General features: G+C 36.3%; 1 non-coding gene across 1 annotated transcript; it reads left to right on the top strand.

Annotated features, from left to right (window-relative positions):
• Positions 1–4,110: 4,110 nt before the first annotated feature.
• On the top strand, positions 4,111–4,218 carry LOC127741979 (small nucleolar RNA R71). The gene has a single exon (XR_008003166.1). It is a non-coding gene; the product is annotated as a small nucleolar RNA R71 (small nucleolar RNA).
• Positions 4,219–8,096: the final 3,878 nt, after the last annotated feature.

Here is an 8,096-nt window from a genome sequence, read left to right as displayed (position 1 = left end):
ATATGATTGAAAAGATATGATTTGAAAAAGATTTGATTTTGAAAAATTATGAAAACTTGAAAAAATTTTGAATTAAAAACAAAATCTTCCCTCTTGTGCCATCCTGGCGTTAAACGCCCAGAATGGTATCCATTCTGGCATTTAACGCCCAAAATGCTACCCTTTTGGGCATTAAACGCCCAGCCAGGTATCCTGGTTGGCGTTTAAACGCCAGTTTTCCTTCCTCACTGGGCGTTTTAAGCGCCCAGCTTTTTCTGTGTAATTCCTCTGCTGTATGTTCTGAATCTTCAATTCTCTATATTATTGACTTGAAAAGACACAATTAAAAATTTTATGGATTTTTAATAATGAGGAATAATAAAAATGCAACTAAAATCAAATAGACAATGCATGCAAGACACCAAACTTAGAAGTTTGTATACTACTGACACTAACAAATTGAGAATGCATATGAGAAACAACAAAACAAGCAAGACAAGAGAATTTAAAGATCAGAGCAAGGAAATCATCAAGAACAACTTGAAGATCAATGAAGACACATGAAGGAATTTGAAAAATGCTAGAAGAATAGAAACATGCAATTGACACCAAACTTAAAATGAGACACTAGACTCAATGAAAGAAATATTTTTGGTTTTTATGAATTTTGTAAATTTTTTTTGGTTTTTTCGAAAATTATATGGAGAAGAAAATAAAGAGATTCAAAATTTTTAATAAGAATTCCAGGAATCATGCAATGTTAGTCTAAAGCTTCAGTCTAAAGAAATTAGACATGGCTAGCCAAGCTTCAGAAGGACATTACATTCAAGAGCTAAATTGATGAAAATCAATCAGCTTTGGTGATGATAAGAACATCACCTTGAAACACTAGAATTCATTCTTAAAAATTCTGAAAAATACCTAATCTAAGCAACAAGATGAACCGTCAATTGTTCAAACTCAAACAATCCCCGGCAACGGTGCCAAAAACTTGGTGCACGAAATTGTGATCATCAATGGCGCCATCAACATGGTACGCTCAATTGCAATCTCAACTCTTTATCACAACTTCGCACAACTAACCAGCAAGTGCACTGGGTCATCCAAGTAATAAACCTTACGTGAGTAAGCGAAGATCCCAGGGAGATTGTTGGTATGAAGCAAGCTATGGTCATCTTGTAAATCTCAGTCTGGCAGATTCAAATGGTTATAGATGATTTATGAATAAAGCATAAAATAAAGATATAGATACTTATGCAATTCATTGGTGAGAATTTCAAATAAGCGTTTGGAGATGCTTTGTCCCTTCCGTCTCTCTGCTTTCCTACTGTCTTCATCCAATCCTTCTTACTCCTTTCGATGGCAAGCTGTATGTTGGGCATCACTGTTGTCAATGGCTATAGTCCCGTCCTCTCAGTGAAAATGTTCAATGCGCTCTGTCACAGCACGGCTATTCAGCTGTCGGTTCTCGATCATGTCGGAATAGAATCCAGTGATTCTTTTGCGTTTGTCACTAACGCCCCACAATCGCGAGTTTGAAGCTCGTCACAGTCATTCAATCCTTGAATCCTACTCAGAATACCACAGACAAGGTTTAGACCTTCCAGATTTTCAAGAATGCCGCCATCAATTCTAGCTTATACCATGAAGATTCCGATTAAGGGATCCAAGAGATATCCACTCAATCTAAGGTAGAACGGAAGTGGTTGTCAGGCACACGTTCATAGGTGAGAATGATGATGAGTGTCACGGATCATCACATTCATCAAGTTGAGGAACAAGTGATATCTTAGAACAAGAATAAGCTGAATTGAATAGAAGAACAATAGTAATTACATTAATACTCGAGGTACAGCAGAGCTCCACACCTTAATCTATGGTGTGTAGAAACTCCACCGTTGAAAATACATAAGAACAAGGTCTAGGCATGGCTGTGAGGCCAGCCCCATGATCTAAGAACTAGACATCCCAAGATGATCCTCAGATCTAAATTGATCAAAAAGATGAAAATACAATAGTAAAAGGTCCTATTTGTAGAGAACTAGTAGCTTAGGGTTTACAAAGATGAGTAAATGACATAAAAATCCACTTCCGGGCCCACTTGGTGTGTGCTTGGGCTGAGCATTGAAGCTTCTTTGTGTAGAGACTTTTCTTGGAGTTAAATGCCAGCTTTTGTGCCAGTTTGGGCGTTTAACTCCCATTCTTGTGCCAGTTCCGGCGTTTTACGCCAGAATTCTTGAGCTGACTTGGAACGCCTGTTTGGGCCATCAAATCTCGGGTAAAGTATGGACTATTATACATTGCTGGAAAGCCCAGGATGTCTACTTTGCAACGCATTTGAGAGTGTTCCAATTGGGCTTCTGTAGCTCCAGAAAATTTACTTTGAGTACAGGAAGGTCAGAATCCAATAGCATCTGCAGTCCTTTTCAGCCTCTGAATCGGATTTTTGCTCAGGTTCCTCAATTTCAGCCAGAAAATACCTGAAATCACAGGAAACACACAAACTCATAGTAAAGTCCAGAAAAGTGAATTTTAAATAAAAACTAATAAAATATAATAAAAACTAACTAAAACATACTAAAAACAATGCCAAAAAGCGTATAATTATCCGCTCATCAATACAGAAGAATACCCTTGGGTCTTAAACACAAGGTAGTCCCCATTCAATTGAAGGACTAGTTCTCCTAGGTTAACATCTATCACAGCTGCTGCTGTGGCTAGGAAAGGTCTTCCAAGGATGATGCATTCATCCTCCTCCTTCCTAGTGTCTAAGATTATGAAATCAACAGGGATGTAAAGGCCTTCAACCTTCACTAACACGTCCTCTACCAATCCATAAGCCTGTCTTACTGACTTATCTGCCATTTGTAATGAGAATATGGCAGGCTGTACCTCAATGATCCCCAGCTTCTCCATTACAGAGAGTGGCATAAGATTTATGCCTGACCCTAGGTCACACAGAGCCTTCTCAAAGGTCATGGTGCCTATGGTACAGGGTATTAAGAATTTGCCAGAATCTTGTCTCTTTTGAGGTAAAGTTTGCTGAACCCATGTATCTAGTTCACTAATGAGCAAGGGAGGTTCACCTTCCCAAGTCTCATTACCAAACAATTTGGCATTCAACTTCATGATGGCTCTTAGATATTGAGCAACTTGCTCTCCAGTTATATTTTCATCCTCTTCAGCGGAAGAATAGTCTTCAGAGCTCATGAATGGTAGAAGGAGGTTTAATAGGATCTCTATGGTCTCTATATGACCTTCAGATCCCTTTGGGTCCTCAATAGGGAGCTCCTTCTTACTTGAGAGACGTCCTATGATGTCTTCCTCATTGGGATTCACGTCCTCTCCTTCCTCCCTTGGTTCGGCCATGTTGATTATGTCTATGGCCTTGCACTCTCTTTTTGGATTCTCTTCAGTATTGCTTGGGAGAGTACTAGGAGGAGTTTCAGTGACTTTCTTACTCAACTGGCCCACTTGTGCCTCCAAATTTTTGATGGAGGACCTTGTTTCACTCATGAAACTTAAAGTGGCCTTAGACAGATCAGAGACTATGTTTGCTAAGTTAGAGGGGCTCTGTTCAGAATTCTCTGTCTGTTGCTGAGAAGATGATGGAAAAGGCTTGCTATTGCTGAGCTTATTTCTTCCACCATTATTAAAGCCTTGTTGAGGCTTTTGTTGATCCTTCCATGAGAAATTTAGATGATTTCTCCATGATGAATTATAGGTATTTTCATAAGATTCACCCATGTAATTTACCTCTGCCATTTCAGGGTTCTCAGGATCATAAGCTTCTTCTTCAGAAGATGCCTCTTTAGTACTGTTGGATGCATTTTGCCATCCATTCAGACTTTGAGAAATCATGTTGACTTGTTGAGTCAAAATTTTATTCTGAGCCAATATGGCATTCAGAGCATCAATTTCAAGAACTCCCTTCCTTTGAGGTGTCCCATTATTCACGAAATTCCTCTCAGAAGTGTTCATGAATTGGTTATTTGCAACCATGTCAATAAGCTCTTGAGTTTCTGCAGGCGTTTTCTTTAGGTGAATGGATCCACCTGCAGAATGGTCCAGTGACATCTTAGAGAACTCAGATAGACCATAATAGAATATATCCAGAATGGTCCACTCTGAAAGCATGTCATAAGGACACCTTTTGGTTATCTGTTTGTATCTTTCCCAAGCTTCATAGAGGGATTCTCCATCTTTCTGTTTGAAGGTCTGAACATCCACTCTAAGCTTGCTCAGCTTTTGAGGGGGAAAGAACTTAGCCAAGAAGGTCGTGACCAGCTTATTCCAAGAGTCCAGGCTATCTTTAGGTTGTGAGTCCAACCATGTTCTAGCTCTGTCTCTTACAGCAAAAGGAAAAAGCATGAGCCTGTAGACTTCAGGATATACTCCATTAGTCTTAATAGTCTCACAAATCTGCAAGAACTCAGTTAAAAACTGGTAGGGATCTTCTGATGGAAGTCCATGAAACTTGCAGTTCTCTTGCATTAGAGCAACTAGTTGAGGTTTCAGCTCAAAATTGTTTGCTCCAATGGCAAGGATTGAGATGCTTCTTCCATCAAACTTGGAAGTAGGTGTAGTATAATCACCAAGCATCCTCCTTGCATTATTGTTGTTGGGTTCGGCTGCCATATCCTTTTCTTGTTCAAAAATTTCAGTAAGGTTCTCTCTGGATTGTTGTATTTTAGCTTCTCTTAGTTTCCTCTTCAGAGTCCTTTTAGGTTCAGGGTCAGCTTCAACAAGAATGCCTTTTTCCTTGTTCCTGCTCATATGAGAAAGAAGAAAACAGAAATGGAAGAGAAATCCTTTATGTCACAGTATAGAGATTCCTTTATGTTAGTAGAAGAAGAAAGGAATAGAAGAAGGAAAAGAGTTAAGAATCCAAACACAAAGGAGAAGATAGGTTCGAATTCTTGAGATAAAGAGAAGTGTTAGTAAATAGATAAATAAATAGAAGAAGATGAGAGGGAGCGAATTTTGAAAATTAATTTCGAAAAAAAGGTTAGTGATTTTCGAATTAAGAGAAGAATTAAAATTAAAATTAAAATTTGAAACAATTAATTAATTAAAAGAATTTTGAAAAAGAGGGAGATGTTTTCGAAAATTAGAGAGGAGGAAGTAGTTAAGTGGTTTTGAAAAAGATAAGAATTTTAAAACAAATAAAAAGTCAATTAGTTGGTTGAAAAAGATTTGAAAATCAATTTTGAAAAGATAAGAAGTTAGAATAGATTTTTCAAATCAAATTTTTGAAAAAGATATGATTTGAAAAAGATATTTTAAAAATATATGATTGAAAAAGATATTTAAAAAAAGATTTAATTTTTAAAATTAAAATTAATTACTTGACTAACAAGAAACTAAAAGATATGGTTCTAGAATTTAAAGATTGAACCTTTCTTAACAAGAAAGTAACAAACTTCAAATTTTTGAATCAATCACATTAATTGTTAGTAAAGTTTTCGAAATTTTGAAATAAAGATAAGAAAAAGATTTTGAAAATAAATTTTAAAAATTTCGAAAATAATAGAAAAAATAAAAAAGATTTGATTTTTGAAAAAGATTTTGAAAAGATAAGAATTTTAAAATTGAAAATTTTGACTTAACTTATAAGAAATAGCTAAGTTTTAAAAAATTTTTTGACTAAGTCAACTCAAATTTTCGAAATTTTGAGAAAAATAAGGAAAATATATTTTTTTGATTTTTTTGAATTTTTAATGAGGAGAGAGAAAAATACCAATATGACCTAAAACATGAAAATTTTGGATCAAAACCAATGATCCATGCAAGAACACTATGAATGTCAAGATGAACACCAAGAACACTTTGAAGATCAAGATGAACATCAAGACTTATTTTTGAAAAATTTTCAAGAAAAGAAAAACATGCAAGACACCAAACTTAGAAATTTTCAATGCTTAGACACTATGAATGCAAAAATGCATATGAAAAACAACAAAAAACACAACAAGAAAATATCAAGATCAAACAAGAAGACTTACCAAGAACAGCTTGAAGATCATGAAGAACACCATGCATGAATTTTCGAAAATTGCAAGAAAAGGAGAAACATGCAATTGTCACCAAACTTAAAACATGACACAAGACTCAAACAGGAAACACAAAATATTTTTGGTTTTTTATGATTTTATTGATTTTTTTGGATTTTATTTTATATTTTTCAAAAACATATTTTGGAAAAAGGAAGTAATGAATCCAAAGTCCTCAATCAGAATTCCAAGAATCATATAATGTTAGTCTAAAACTCCGGTCCAAAAATTAGACATGGCTTTACAGCCAACTAGGCTTTAACATGTTACATGAAACTCTAGAATTCATTCTTAAAAACTCTGAAAATTTTCGAAGACAGGTGATAAATTTTTGAAAGATTTTTGAAAATTTTTTGAAAATAAAACAAAAAAGAAAATTACCTAATCTGAGCAACAGGATGAACCGTCAGTTGTCCAAACTCGAACAATCCCCGGCAACGGCGCCAAAAACTTGGTGCACGAAATTGTGATCTCTAATAATGGCATTCAACTTGGTATGCGCATATATTAACTCAGCACTTTCTTCACAAATTCGCACAACTAACCAACAAGTGCACTGGATCGTCCAAGTAATAAACCTTACGTGAGTAAGGGTCGATCCCACGGAGATTGTTGGTATGAAGCAATCTATGGTCATCTTGTAAATCTCAGTTAGGCGGATTTAAATGATTATATTGGTTTTCAAAAATAATAATAAATAAAACATAAAATAAAGATAAAGATACTTATGTAGATCATTGGTGGGAATTTCAGATAGGCGTATGAAGATGTTGTGCTCCTTCTGAATCTCTGCTTTCCTACTGCCTTCATCCAATCCTTCTTACTCCTTTCCATGGCAAGCTGTATGTATGGCATCACCGTTGTCAATGGCTACATCCCATCCTCTCAGTGAAAATGGTCCAAATGCTTTGTCACAGCACGGCTAATCATCTGTTGGTTCTCGATCATGTCAGAATAGAATCCATTGATTCTTTTGCGTTTGTCATCACGCCCAACAATCGCGAGTTTGAAGCTCGTCACAGTCATTCAATCCCTGAATCCTACTCGGAATACCACAGACAAGGTTTAGACTTTTCGGATTCTCATGAATGCCGCCAACAATTCTACCTTATACCACGAAGATCCTGATTAAGGAATCCAAGAGATATGCGTTTGGTCTAAGGTAGAACGGAAGTGGTTGTCAGTCACGCATTCATAGGTGAGAATGATGATGAGTGTCACGGATCATCACATTCGTCATGGAGAAGTGCAACGAATATCTTAGAACAAGAATAAGCTAAATTGAATAGAAAATAGTAGTAATTGAATTAAAACTCGAGGTATAGCAGAGCTCTACACCCTTAATCTATGGTGTGTAGAAATTTCACCGTTGAAAATACATAAGTGATGGTCCAGGTATGGCCGAATGGCCAGCCCCTCTGAACGTAATCAAAGGATCATAAGGTAATCCAAAAATAATCCAAAGATGTCTAATACAATAGTAAAATGTCCTATTTATACTAGACTAGCTACTAGAGTTTACAGAAGTAAGTAATTGATGCAAAAATCCACTTTCGGGGCCCACTTAGTGTGTGCTTCGGCTGAGCTTGAGCTTTACACGTATAGAGGCTTCTCTTGGAGTTGAACGCCACGTTGTAACGTTTTTTTGGCGTTCAACTCTGGTTCGTGACGTGTTTCTGGCGTTTGACTCCAGAATGCAGCATGGAACTGGCGTTGAACGCCAGTTTACGTCATCTAATCTCGAATAAAATATGAACTATTATATATTTCTAGAAAGCTCTGGATGTCTACTTTCCAACACCGTTGAGAGCGTGCCATTTGGAGTTCTTTAGCTCCATAAAATCCATTTCGAGTGCAGGGAGGTCAGAATCCAACAACATCAGTAGTCCTTTGTCAGCTTTCTATCAGAATTTTGCTCAGGTCCCTCAATTTCAGCCAGAAAATACCTGAAATCACAGAAAAACACACAAACTCATAGTAAAGTCCAGAAATGTGAATTTAGCATAAAAACTAATGAAAACATCCCTAAAAGTAGCTAGATACTACTAAAAACTATCTAAAAAT

The sequence above is a fragment of the Arachis duranensis genome, chromosome 9, assembly GCF_000817695.3.
Source record: "Arachis duranensis cultivar V14167 chromosome 9, aradu.V14167.gnm2.J7QH, whole genome shotgun sequence".
Lineage (NCBI taxonomy): Eukaryota > Viridiplantae > Streptophyta > Magnoliopsida > Fabales > Fabaceae > Arachis > Arachis duranensis.
Note: the sequence above shows the minus strand (reverse complement) of the source record. Positions and strands in the feature narration are given on the sequence as shown.